Below are 14,968 nucleotides of genomic sequence, written 5' to 3'. Positions count from 1 at the left end.
AGTTGCTGCGTGAGCACACTGTATGTTGTACTGGTCAGAACATACCTGAGATACAGGTTCAGTCTAGAAACCCAATTTTCAAAAGGGTATTGCCAAATTGAAGCCTGACAAAAATGAAAAGAGAATAAAATCATGCAATATGAAAAATGGTACAAGGATCTAGGATCCTTAACTAGGGCTCTAGCAGTTTTCTACTATCCAACGTACTCAAAGAGTACAATGAAGACCAAGGGTAGAATTCCTGCTAACCTTTGTGTAGCACCTACTATCTTCCAGGCACCAGTTCAAGAACTTCACATAAGTTAACTCTTGATTTTCAGAACAACCAGAGCAATAGGTACTATTAATATTATTATTCCCATTTACCAGGTGAAGAGATGGAGGTGCTGAGAGGTTAAGTAATTGCCAGTTTCATACAGCTGATGAGGGGCAGAGCCAGGATTCAATTCAAACTCAGTTTTGCTTCATGATTCATGGACTCACTTTGCTCCCTATCATGTTCTGAATTAGTGTAACAAAGAATTTTACAGTTAGAAGCATTAAAAAAGGAATGCTGGCTTCAGAAGCAGTGATTTCATCGGGACTGGGTGAGGCAGGTTTCATGATCATATGAAGAGATTCGAGATTTTGGTGGAGATGGGCATTAGGCCGAATGACTCCGAGATCTCTGATTCTGAACTTCTAGGAAGCTAATGGACATTTCATTTATTAGTTAAAAATTTTTAAATATTTGATTTGAAATAGGCTTTCTTTCCCTCTCAAGTGGTATGTACGATTTACTTAAGAAAAGACTGCAATAAAATTCTAGCTCAAGTTGTACAGCACTCATCTTAAGGACATAATCACAATCAGAAGAATCCCATTAAAAAACAACAAACTTTTGTAAGTGAAAATATTTTATTTATGCAGTTACAGAGCTAATGGAAGATGACTTGGTGAAATTATTTTCACATTCTTCTATACTTTGGAAACAAAAACATTTTTTTTGAATGACTTTCTCTCTTGATTATTGATTTCATTGGCTGAACTTCTTAGGGTTCATTTTTCCTGCATGTTTTGGAATTTTGGTTTGAGAGCTCATCTTGAAGGGTCCTCCACCCATTCTCCTTTCTTTTGTCTGTGCTCACTCCTATCTAACATACCTGAAATTTTCATGGTTGATCCAGTCCTCTATTTCAATAGATAGTGTGAATGTCACATTTGGTGGTCCATGAAGACCTATCCCTTAGAAATGTCAATAGTTGATAGTACTTCTGGAATGCATTCAGCAAGTAGATGTGTATAATGACATGAGCCCAGACTCCAATATATTTTACACATACACTGGCATCTGCAACTACATAAAAATCAAGAGAAGATTGTATTTTATGTTTGGCTGAACTTTATCAAAAGTGGTTTACCACTTCGGAAAATCAAATTACTGACAGTCTCTCCACTTACGCTTTTGAGTTGCTAGTATAGCACACCTCATCAGTCTACATCTGTAGCTGTCTTATTCATGGTAATTGCTACATAAGGTGCAAACTAACAGCTTCATTACACCTTTTAGTGTGACTGAGACCAAGCATTTACTTGTTGAAATTATAAATCTCTTTCCTTCTATTTATATTAAAGTTACGCATATTGATTTTTAAAAATCTGTGTGTCGGTAGGTTAATTTATTATAAATTGCATTTGTTGTAGAACAGAGGGCATTACAAAATATTATAAAATGGAGGTAGGGTGATTTATAGAGCTCTCATTTTGTTTTGAGTTTCTATAACCTACCAAACCTGAAAATGAAAGCAAGCCAAAACCTCTAAATTTTAAAACCGGCTTCCTTGAATCTTGACTCAGGTTTACTAAAAGAATATGTGACACTTCATAAAAGTTAGTAGGAGGTAAGGTTTCTGTGGAGGGCAGTGTGAAGCAAATATCAGATTTAGGAGAAACCATTATATAAATAAAATTTTACTTTCTCAGAATATTTTCAGAAACTTTCTATTTATATGACATGCTCTAAAGAGCAAATTAAATAAGCAATAAGTACTGTGACTAAGACTGCGATATTGATACACTTTTCTGTTAGAGTATTTATATATATTTTTTCCTTCTCTAATTCTCTTAGTTAGATGATTTGATATCAGAAGAAAATTCAGTTTCAAGATAGCTGCTATGAAAAAAAAAAAAGATGATCTTCCTTTTTTAAACTCAACATTGCCTTGGGCCTAAGCGGCATGTATTGGAAGTTCTTTTTGCCCTCACTGTATTTCCCTCTTTGAAATATCTTTTCTCTATCTCCACACTTTCAAGTCCTACGTTATACATCTATACTAAGAAATGGATAAAAATATCTCATGAAGAAAGGAAACCAAAGCATAAAGAATGAAGAGTCATCTTGCCAAGTAATAAAATATATTATAAACCTGTGTTGAAAGACATAGTGTATCAATGATACAAAAATAGGTGCAAATACAAGGGATATTACAAAAGCAGACTCTAGTATATGAAAAATTATAATAAATATTACATCAGAAATGAATAGAGAAAGATTATTAAATAAAGGGTGATTACATAATAGATAAAACTTTGAGAGAAAATTGGATTCTTACTATATATTATGTACTGTAATATATTTAACAGAATTAAAAAGGTTTTTTATTAAATATAAAAATAGCAAAAATATACATGATAAGTGCCACGATCTCAGGGAACTAACTCTATAAGGAAAAATAGAAAGCAAAACCAGTGGAGGAAGTCACAAAGGAATAGATTGATCAAATTTACCATCTTAAATTTTGTTTTTATTTATAGTATTAGTAATGCTCACCTTTATTAGTGCCTACTAATATACTAGTGAAATGATCTCCAGACCTTCAGAATGTGCATCCCCAACACAGAAGCATAGCTGCTTCTCACAGTATCCAGGTTGTGTCCTACACAAGGGCATCGTGACTGAGAGTGCCCATTCACATTGTAGACATGCTTATTATTTTTAAATATTTTTATATTTTTATAATTTTTTAGGTTTCAAAAATACATATTTGCATATTTATTGTGATGGTTCCCTGACCAATCAAGTAGAAAGTCTTCTCCTAACAGAGTAGATATCATTTTGCTTTGACGCACGCAGAAGAACCAAGTTACAAAAACCACAGACTTTAACAATAAACAATGCTTCTAACACTGGAAGTTACTTTACACATTCATGTGCTCATCAGAAAATATCTTAAAATAAAAAAGAAAAATCCCCTATTAGTAAAATTTAGTTAAATTTTGTGTTTCATTTTGCAGTTCACAGTGTTGTCATTTGTTGATTTTACTAAAATGATATTGCGGAATTTTCAATTTAAGTCTAATAATACTTTCATCTGACACAAATCACTATATGATAGGTAATATTTATTTACTATGACCACATAATGATCTAATTATATCATAGCCATTTTTATTGGTTGCTGTGAAAATTTTGTCCTGCAATTTTAATTGCTGTTGAAGTTTAATGGATCATTAAATCAATACAATTTTATAATGTTACAGTCTAGGGTAAATGTATTAAATGATCATATTATTTCTGCCCAGATATTTGAAGGATAAGAAAGCAATATATCATGATCAGAAAAACAGAAAATAAAAATCCACTAAATAATAAAGTGATAGAAAATTATTTGGATCACTGAACACCATGGGGGAAAAAAGGAAAGGAAATGACTAGTCTCAGAAGAATCTAGCACAGACAATTCACAGAGGGGGCAAGTGGTAAATTCACCCTCTATTTCCATGTCAATAAGCATGGATGGATTCCTTTAAAAAAAAAAAAAAGAGAGAGAGAGAGAATGAAACGTGTCAAATCCATTAAATAAAATATGCTTTTTGTTGATCTATTTATATGTCTGTGTATTTGAATAGTAAACAGCAGAAGCCTCTTGTGGACAATATCCATCTCAAGTAAAACAAGTTTATCTTCCAGAAGAAAGCAGACAGGAAGTTTTTGGATACTTCTTACACAAGAATTCTGACAAACAGTGAAAAAACGCTAACTCCTATTACTTTTTTTTTTAAGCTGAAAGCATACTTTCTAAAAAATTTATTTTGTAAAATTTTTGAGGATGGAGAATAAAACAACTGAATAAAGAGAATGGGGGCACAGACTGGCAGATTTTATCAACTGTTTTAAAACAGGAATAGAGTAAAACGCATCACAAATATTTTATTAAGTGTTGAAAATTAAAAACTTTTAAAAATATATGATTACTGATGCTACAGAAATAAACTATTTAAAGAGGAGAAAATATTAACAAGCTTTTAGTAAATGTATAGTATAAATAATTATGTGTTTAGTAAAACAATTTAGCATTCACAGACTAATCTGCAAAATTTAATGACAATGGGAATTTTCTTCATTTGATAGAAACCATAGCAAAATTTTGTAACTTTATGACTGACACTTATACATAATACAAACATTAGTAATAAATAGAAATATTGCACATTATTTAGGAAATGAAATACAAAACCAAAAGTTAAGATTACGGTAGATGGGTTGAATAAGATCACTTAAGAGATCATTTAATAAGGTGAGTAATGCTAATTATTACTCGATTAATTTGTATATAATAAGTGGTGTACTGATAAACTGACTGTCTTAAAAAAGAAAATCAAAGCTCTGATTTGTTGCATTTGCCAATTTCAATGGTGTAAATACGCAATAAGGCTGATTTCAAGCTCCTAATAGTTTAAAAACTGTCTCATAAAATTACTGAATATTTAATGGTAGATTTCACAAGCCAGTGCAAGCTGGCTCCTACTCACCACATAAATGTACAACAGATGACAATCATTGCTAGAGCCATGGATTTAAAAATGCAAGTCTTATATTTTACATGTGATAATTTGGGGCATTTTTTGTCCAGTAGGTGATATAACTAAAGCAGATAGATAGATAGATAGATAGATAGATAGATAGATAGATAGATAGATAGATAGATAGAGATTTATTTCAGTAGTCTACTTACAAAGATAAAATCTGGCTGTAAAAATAGCATAAATATGCATGGAAAAACTTAACAATTTACAACAGTTAATTTTTTAAAATGATAGGATACTTATATTCTGCTTTCTGTACTGTTTTTTTTAACTGAGAGGAAATGAGACAGCAAAAAATCTCTTTGACAACACTGAATAGTTTTTTAAAAATATTATACAAAGTATACAATTAGTTTTTAGCCTCAATAAAAATTGAAGATATTGAAGATCACCAAATATAAATATTTTGCCATTGTTGAATTTTTTAAATAGGAAATGCAGTTGGTAACATCATGTTACTAAAAATTTAAGTAGAGGTAAATAAAAAACTTTTAGAATTTTTTGATGGTATTAATAAAGGTGTAATTCTACAATAAAGTATATTTGAAAAATATCACATTTATATGTATTTGTTTAGTGCTAATTTATCATATTTTAAAAAGTATTAATGTTATAAGCAAAATGTTGCAGATACCAAAAGTCAAATCACAGTATCCTTGGCATTTCAAAGAGATTAAGATATTCCCTTAAAAAAGGAAGTGATTTACATGAAAAATATATTACTATTGCTAAAGAAATTGTGATCTCTTGACATAGATGTGAACCTCTCTGTTGTAGACACAAAGTAAAATTGATAAGAAAATCAGTTTTGACTGGGAATCCTATAACCAGCCTATCTCTGATCCCAAATCAAAATTTCTTAGTGAGCATTTTGTTTTTATAGCAGATGCAATGTCATCATTAAGGAAAGTTTTATGATACTAAGAGAATAAATACTATGCTTGTTTTGGTGTTCTAGGTAACATGTCATTTAAAGAACTATGAGGAATATGAAATACTACAATTACATAAAAATTCACAATTGGTATCTACTGATGACTATAACAGAGAATGTGATATTGATGGGTTATGAATATTTGAGAAACTAAAATCTTTAAGCTGTTTCGTAGACTCTAAATCGATTCTTTTCTGAAATATTGTGATTTCAATATTAAAATGTTTGCAGCAATAATTTACTGGACACGTCTCCAAAAATTCGTCTAGCTTTAAGGTTTTAAGTAACTGCCAATTTCAGGTGCCATTGGACAATATAGAGTTTCAACATTAAAATGTAGTTAAAACTACTTAAGGTCTGCAATATCTTAAGAAAACCAGCAAGTAAATCTGAGATGATTTGTATGGAAAATGAGAAATTGGAGTAAATAAATATGGAAATCATCATAATTTTATTTTTATATAATAACTATTACAAATATATTCTGACTGTGCTATTTGTAATTATTTTGATTAACATTTTTATTTTCTATTATTTTATGCTCAATAACTTTATTTTTGTAATTTATACAGCATACTTTTGTACTTTTGTATTTTGTAGAAATAAAGAATATTCTAGTAAAAAAAACAACTTTCAATTAAAGAGCACTGGTTCTAATTTGCCCATTGTGTGGGCCGGCAATATTCCTAATAAACACATACTTATTTATTTATACATGGTTATGTATGACTATATATAAAAATTATATACAAATATACACTTTGAAAATGTGATAAAGATGAAAATGGAAGTTATTGTATTTTATTTGTTTTATTGTATTTATTTTTATATTATCATTATTAGTAATATATTTTACTTATACCCTAAAATGGTTATAAATAATATTATATTAAGAGCACCATAATTGAATATGCTTCACTAAAATATTATTGCTTTAGCTATTTTTGAGAGAGCTTTCAAAGCACTGTTTCTTAAGTTTATTTCAATACCAATTTTTAATGGCTGTCAACAGCTGAAAATTTTCCCTCAGAAAGATTGTGAAATCAATGTCAGCATTTTATCAGCTTAGAGGAAAAAAATTAAGTACCGGATGAGTATCATGTGAATTTTAATATCTGAGAAACATTATAGAGATTTGCCTTTAGGTATTAGATCATTATATAGAACATCTTGCCAATCACAGGGATTCCATGCTAATATTAACTATAGAGCCAAAAGGTGCACATGGATATAAGTCTATATCTATATGTCGAATAGTCTTCTTGTTCATTTTAATTGTTATGGCCAATTCTTGACAAATCTTAATGAGCTTTTAAGGTAGGTAACAAGAAGTAGAGTGTCTACTCTGCTATTTTCTTGTTGTTCACTTACATTTGCATTGCTAATAGTGTATTCGGTCTATATTTTTGCAGAAAGCTTTCCAGACATTTGTTTATATTTGAAGAATAGTTTAATAAAGTTGGGTTCTTTAATATATAAATCTATTTCTTAGACACATGTAAATGGAGACACACTGAAATGCTCTGTAAAGAAAGGAAGACATAAGGGCAGCACCATCAACCTTCCATATTTTAGAGCCCTATCTTCTTGAAGGACAGCTCCTATACCTGATATATGATCTAAGCAAAGGCCCTGGGGTTCACGTCTGTATTAAATACTGCTAAAGTTTAATTTCTATATTTTTAAGATTAAATAAATAAAAAGAGACATTTCAGTATTTTATCTCTGAACCACATGTATACCCCGAGGGGCATATGTCTTATCTTATACCAAACCTAGACAACTGGAAATTCCCTCAAACTAAGAAAAGCATCAGGATGTTGAGCTTCCAAAAAGATGATGAATATTCACTATGATTACATACTTTGTGTATAATTACTAAATATGTTACAAAAAAATAAAACATATTTTGCTACTTAAAAGTTTAAAATTTTAGAATGCTTTTTGCATATAAAAATTTAATGCTATAGGACAGAGTTTTACAACAAATATGATAGGAAATGGATTAAAATCCTATTTTTTTTTACAATCAACAAAATATATAAAGACTCCTTACAAATAAATCTTTAAAACTGCTAGAGAAATAAAAAAAAAAGCTACAAGGCATGAACAAATAACTTGTAGAATGACAAATGCTGAGAAATGAAAAAAACTCACAAGTAATTAAAGAAATGCAAAATAAAACATAAGAATATCATCATCCCTCTATCAAATTATCTGTGGTAAATGGTCTCTAAAGATAGCCACTCATAATTCTTCCATCGTTGTATATGCGTGTCACAACTCTCCTCAAGAGGTGGCATTTATTTCTTCTTTTTTAGAATCTGTGCTGATCTTGTGACTTGGTTTTAAAAATACAATGAGGTACAAATGAAGGCGTGTATCTAATAAATAGGTAAAGATGTACATTGCTGATGTATTGTGCATATAAATGGATAAAGCTTGATAATATGGTCGTTCTATGTTTAATCTTTTATACTGTTTTTGTACTTTATACTATTTTCCATAGCAGTTGCACCAGTTTACAATCCCACCAACAATACACAAGGTTTCCAGTTTCTCTACATCCTCACCAACACTTATTTACTTTCTGTTTGTTTGATTTTAAGAGTAGCCATCCTAATTGTTGTGAGCTCATATGTCATTTCGGTTTTGATTTGCATTTCTCTTATGATTAGTGATGTTGAGCATTTTTTCATATGCTTTTTGGTCATTTTTATATCAACTTTGGAAAAATGTCTATTCAAGTCTTTTATCCAAAAGAATTGAAAGCAAGGTCTTGAAGAGATACTTGTACACTCATAGTCATAACAGCATTTTTCAAAAGAGGTGAATTTACATTATTCACATAATACCCAAGAGGTGGAATAAATCTAAATGTCTATTGACGGGTGAATGGATAAATAAACTGCAGTATATGCATACAATAGGATATTAATCAGCCTTTATTTCACTTAGCATAATTTCCTCTATGCTGTAGCATGTGACAGAGAAAATCCTGTCACACGCTAGAGCGTAGAGGACATTATGCTAAGTGAAATAAACCAGTCATGAAAAGACAAATACTGTATGATCCCACTTATATGAGTTATCTCAAATAGTCAAATTTATAAAAACAGAAAGTAGGATGGTGGTTACCAGGAGTTGAGGGGAGGGGCAGGTGGGGAGTTATTGTTTAGTGGGTATAGAGTTTCAGTTTTGCAAGACGAAAAAGTTCCAGAAATTGGTTGCACAACAATGAAAACATACTTAATGCGGCTGAACTGTAAACTTAAGAATGGTTAAGATGGTAAGTTTCTTGTTATGTGGCTTTTACTGCAACTAAACTAAAAATGATTGATAAAGTTTTCTCAAAGAAATTGGACGAAAAATATCAATAGCACTACAATAAAATTCATAATCTTAGTCGAGGAAATAATAATACAGGCAGAGACTCATAAGGATGTTCATTACAGTGTTATTTTTAGTAGTAAATTAGTAATTTATTATTGAAAGATCCAACAACAGAAATAGGGTTGGTCACATAAATTGTGTATTATCTATAGACAGATTATTTCAATGATGTGAAAAAATGTTGATAGCAAAATGCTGAGTGAATAAAGCATGGAACAATACTCTTTATACAGTGTGATCCAAATGTATAAATATATACATATACATTTGTGTGTATTATAGCTATTTGTTATATACATGATATAATCATATAAAGATATATTCTCTACATGTATATAGAAATATTTCATATCATGTCTATTTTATAAATGAATGTAACCAGTTTATTGAATAATCTGGACTTGGTAGATTACAAGTATAAAGTAACTTTGTTTTTTCACACAACGGCCATTTTCAAATAAACTCTAGAGACTCATTCTTCCTGTATCCAAGATGAAATTGTAAGCAGATCCTTTTAGTTTGTCTGGCCATTTGAAAATATTAAAAAGTCCAGTCCAGGCTAACGTCAAAACTTCAATTCTTTATTAATGTAAACTTCTCTCCTGGCCCAGTTTAGGGAACTTGTGATAGGAAGAAAGGAATTGGTTGGTTTCTTCCCATTTTGTTCTTTCTTCTTCCTTTCTAGTCACTTGGCTGCCTCTCTGTCCTGCTGGGCAGAAGGAAGATACGCAGAAAAGGAAAGGTCAGAAAAGATCACGGCCATCATCTCTTTGGCTGTGACCAATGTTCAAATGCTGATTTTCAGAGGGTATAGTGGTGTTCTTTAAAGACCACCCATCTCCCTGCTCACACATAATCTTCCTACCTTTTCTCCCTTTGCAGATCTCCCTCCTACTTTTTCCACTCAGGAAGATGCCTTCCTTCCATGGTTTCTTACTACTATCTTCTCAGCCTTTATCCCTGGTAGTCCATCTCTATTTTATATGTCTTCTTGGAGGTGATCCCTTCTGAGAGGATTGTGGTCATGGTCCATGTGGCCCAGAAAACCAGAAAAAGCAGAGTCCCACTGAACTCTCAAAGTGCAGGTAATTCTTAACTTGGGCTTCTTTTTTATTTTTCTGTTGCCACTTTTATGGCTTCCCTCAGCCTTTCCTCTGTAGAGTTTTTCCAGGAGTGAATCAGATAATGGTACTGTGTCCACTGAACTCCAGCTATCCGAGCAGTCTTCTTGAGTCTCTTTACTTGAGTCCAGGCGAGAGAGAAGCACAATTCCCACAGATGGGGGCTGGAGCAGAGCATTTGCTCTATGGCAACTCTCTCTCTAAGGCAGTTTTTTTCAACTTTTGTACTATTGACAGTTGGGGCCAGATAAGCCTTTGATAAAATGGCACCACCTATGCAAACACTACATGCAAACGTTTTGAAACGCACTGATCTACACCACCCTTACCATGTTTACCACCTCACAACAAGAAGCCTCGTCAAGAATCCATTGAAAACAAAAATTTCTGACTTTGTGCTGTGGAAGATAGTAGACACTAGGCTAGTGAGCACTTGAAATAAGGATGGTCCAAACAAAGATGTGCTGCAAATGTAAAATAAGCACTGTATTTCAAAGACTAAGTGTAAGCAGGAATGAAAAAATACCTCAGTAATAATTTTTCATATTGAGTACATGTTGAGATGATAATATTTCACATATATGAGATCTAATAAAATGTTTCATATTTATTACTTTTTAATGAGGCTACTAGGATTTTTAAACTTACATATGCGGCTTGCATTATATTTCTATTGGACAGCACTTTTGTAACTAATTTCTTTAAAGGATGACTTTTTCCCCCGAATTTACATTTTCTAGTTCTAAACTAGCCAGTGCTTATTTGAAATGATATGAGCAGAAAAAAACAAGCATTTGTTTTTTGTTTAACATGTGCCAGACCTTGAACCTTAGCATCTTGCATGGATTATTTCATTTAATCCACAGAATAATTCTATGAGACAGCTACTATTATTATCCTCATTTTAATAAGGAGACTGAAGCTCAGAGAGTTTAAATAACTTGCTCAAGGCTACCAGGTGATAGGTGACAAAGCCAGAATTCAACTTAGGTCCATCTGATCGCAAAGCACATTCTTTTATATACTTCACTGTACTTCTTCTCTTTGTTATACAACATACTGAAAAAAAGTCACTTATTTTCCATGGAATTTATTTACATTGAAATGATGAGCTCATTATTCAAGTCTGTATGAAGTAGAAGACTATCATGAGACAAAAACAATGAGAGAATCAGCTCCATGTGTAATGTGTGAATCCATAGACATTGAAGAGGCTAAGCCATTCAGGAAGCTTGACATCATCTTTCTCAGCTTTTGCTCTGATAAGTGGGTTTCTTTCAGCTGTTTCCCACAACTCTATGGCTGGTCACATGGCTAAGAAAACTCTCCAAATTCAGTTGGCAGTATCTCGGTCAAAACAAACCAAGAAAAAGCAGCAACTTCGTAACTTTGTGACATCACTCCATGTCATGTCCTACCAGCTTCAAGGCCCTGAAGGTCACAGATAGGCTACTAAATGGTAGATTCTTTCATAGACAATTCTATTCACCAGAAGATTTGTTAATCCATGATGACAATTATATTTTTAAAAATGTAAGGAGACACGTCATCAGTCTTTCTTTCAAAGCCTAGCAGAGGAGCCAGAAAGCTTGCCACCAATATGTCACTCATTCTAACTGTCTGTTAATATTTATTGATGGTGGAAAACATCACTAGGGTGAGCCTTAAAATCAGCAGGATGCAGAGCAACAGAGACATGTAACATAACCAACAGCCTCACAGACGAGTGTGCTTTCCCTCATCCATGGCATGATCTAATGAAAAATCAGCATATGGAGGTCGGCACTAAAGGGCAGAAGGAAGGAGAATATAAAAAGCAGTGGCTAAAATTACAGGGCTTTATTTCATGGCACCTAAATCTGTAAGCCTCTTCATCAACTGGGATAACATTGATTTCTTATGATTAATAGCAACACACATTCTTATTAGTTCCATATTAAACATGTTTGTTAATAATAGGATCAATAAAAATTGATGCTCTGAGAGTCTGTTGCCAATAACCAACTTGAGTTGACCACAGCCAATTAGTTCCAAGCTATTCAAACCTTTAATAGTGATCTGCACGGACACTGGGGAATGTTCCCAGTGGCTTTTGGATCAAGTCTCCTGTGGGTTTTAGAGCCAACTGGACCCTTTCTACCAATGGTGTCTTCAAGAAGGTCTACATGTGGACAACCAAATTTTATCAATAGGAACCCCTAGGACAGTGTTTGTCTTCTTCACAATGTTTGCTGTTTCCTACATTACAATCCCAGACTTCTCATGTTTTGAATTCATAGACAAGACATTTAAAACAAACCAAAAATCCACTCCTTGGCTTATGGGGTCTTCAATCCATATACATTGGCATTATCAATCAACCAAGCCCAGTCTCTCCAAAATTAACAGAGGCCATCTCCAAGAATATAATCCTCAAAGCTGAATCATGAATGTGTCTTGTTGCAGTAAAGGCTGATTGCCAAGTCATTTTATTTGGAGACTGCCAGTTGGGATTGGGGTGGCAAATGACAGTAGTTCTATGCACATAAAGCATTTTTGCAGTTTATCCTCAGTTGGCTTCTTGGAAGCTCCTGCCCATGGACTTTTATGAGCTCTTTTTTTTTTTTTTTCAAGACCTTAAGAAAGCCAAATTTCAATTGCCACTTAAAGTTCCCAGAGCTTGAATGTGCCAACCCCTATATGTTCATAACTCACTCAGAATCTCATCCAATATAAAATGCAAGGGACTAATGGCTAATGATAGTTTTTCTACCTGGTAAATATTAGCTTTCACTTGCTCGAAAAGTTCAAGATGAAGAGGGAACAAAGCTTTCCTCTTGATAGCAGAAACTCAGGGAAATGTGACTCCCCCCCATCTAGCCAGCGGTAAAAAGCATCAGCATAGCTTTAGACTTAGATCCAAATTAAAACCATCAGCTCAGCCTGACAATGATGTGGCCATAACATTTCACCACATTAAATGTGTGATAACTGGGCATGGGCAGGTAATATAATCTGACAGTGTTCCTTGTCACCATGGAGCTGTCCTGTCTGAATTGTTTTCTCAATCCCAGAGAGCCATTGTCCATCATGAATCTTCATTATAGCCTAAATTCACTGTGATGGTAATAATCTATGCAGTGATGGAAAAATCTAAAGCTGGGAAGGAAATTAATATTTACTGAGTACTCACTATGTATCTGTGGCAGACTGATCCTAAGGTGACCCTGGCCCCCCACAATGATTTCCTTTGTGTAAACTCCTTCCCTTGAGTGATTGCAGGACCTGGAACTTGCTTTTAACCCATATAATATGTCAAAAGTGATGGGATGTCACTCCCTTAATCAGGTTACATTATGTGGCAAAGGTGATAGGCTACTGTTTCCCTGAAAATAAGACCTAGCCGGACCATCAGCTCTAATGCGTCTTTTGGAGCAAAAATTAATATAAGACCCGGTCTTATATTAATTTGTGCTCCTTGCTGACTTGATGAAGTAAATAGCCATACTGAGGGAGCCTACGTGGCAAAAGAAAACAAAAACAAAAACAAAACACTGTTTTTGGGTGGCCTCTAGGACCTGAGTACAGGCTCCAGTCAATAGGCAGCAAAGAGCCAGGCCCCGCCATCACATAGTCAGTCACAAGGAAATGAATCCTACCAATAACCAGAATAAACTTGGAAGCAGGTTCCTTCCCCAGATTAAAATGCACCCTGACTGACACCTTGATCTCAGGACCATTATAAGCTGTGCCTGGACTTCTGACCCTGGAAACTGTGAGATAACAAATGTGTGTGTTATTTTCAGCTGCTATATTTGTGGTAATCTGTTATGGCAGTAGAAAACTAATACATTACCAAAAACCATGTGTCCATTCTACAGTTTCTATCATGTTTCCTCACCTCAATAACCTTAGGAACCATGATAACTAGGTAGGACACAAAGTTGAAAAGTTCTGGCCTTTTGCTTAAGAAAATAGTCACATGAATTTTCAGGGTCCTTGTCCATGAATTGAGGGAAACCTGCCTTCATACCTTGCATCTAATACCTAAATGTTCATATAAATTATGAAAGGCAGCCATCTTTGAAATGGCTTGATACAAATTCTGCCCAAGAGGATATTAGTAGATGCTGCCAGCACCCTACCCATATCCTTCCCTACTCACCAGGCATATTTACCCAACTTCCTACTGTGAGCACCTGTGACTTTCTAGTATTGAACTCTCTATGGTATGCACAGCTCAGGAGCGAGAAGGCCAAAAATTCTGGGGAATTGATGTTTCTGGGAGCATCTCTTAGCCAATGGTAGATGGAGTTGGAAGACAAAGGCCCTGGCTTTCTTATCCCCCAAAGTGCAGCCATTCTAAGGAGTATTTTACATTTTCCCAGAAGTCCTCAGTGGGATTGAGATCCCAATGCCCCCAATAATAACCTGCTCCTTAACACACCGTATACTGGATTCTTTCCCTTCTTGTCTCATTTCCCAACTCTTACCAGTGGTTACTGGAATTTCTACTCCAAATAAATGGTTTGAACTAAATCCTTTTCTCAGGGTCTGCTTCTGGATGAACTTAACCGAAGAGCTAGGAGGACTTCAAATTGGATGGAAATTTAGTAGAAACCCAATCAAGAAGGACAAAAACAAGCACAGAATCTATCTTCAAGAGTGCTCTTAAGAATGTTCTAAGCAAAATGCA

The sequence above is a fragment of the Rhinolophus sinicus genome, linkage group LG10 (assembly GCF_036562045.2).
Source record: "Rhinolophus sinicus isolate RSC01 linkage group LG10, ASM3656204v1, whole genome shotgun sequence".
NCBI lineage: Eukaryota > Metazoa > Chordata > Mammalia > Chiroptera > Rhinolophidae > Rhinolophus > Rhinolophus sinicus.
The sequence above is the reverse complement of the archived record's forward strand: the minus strand, read 5'-3'. Positions refer to the sequence as shown.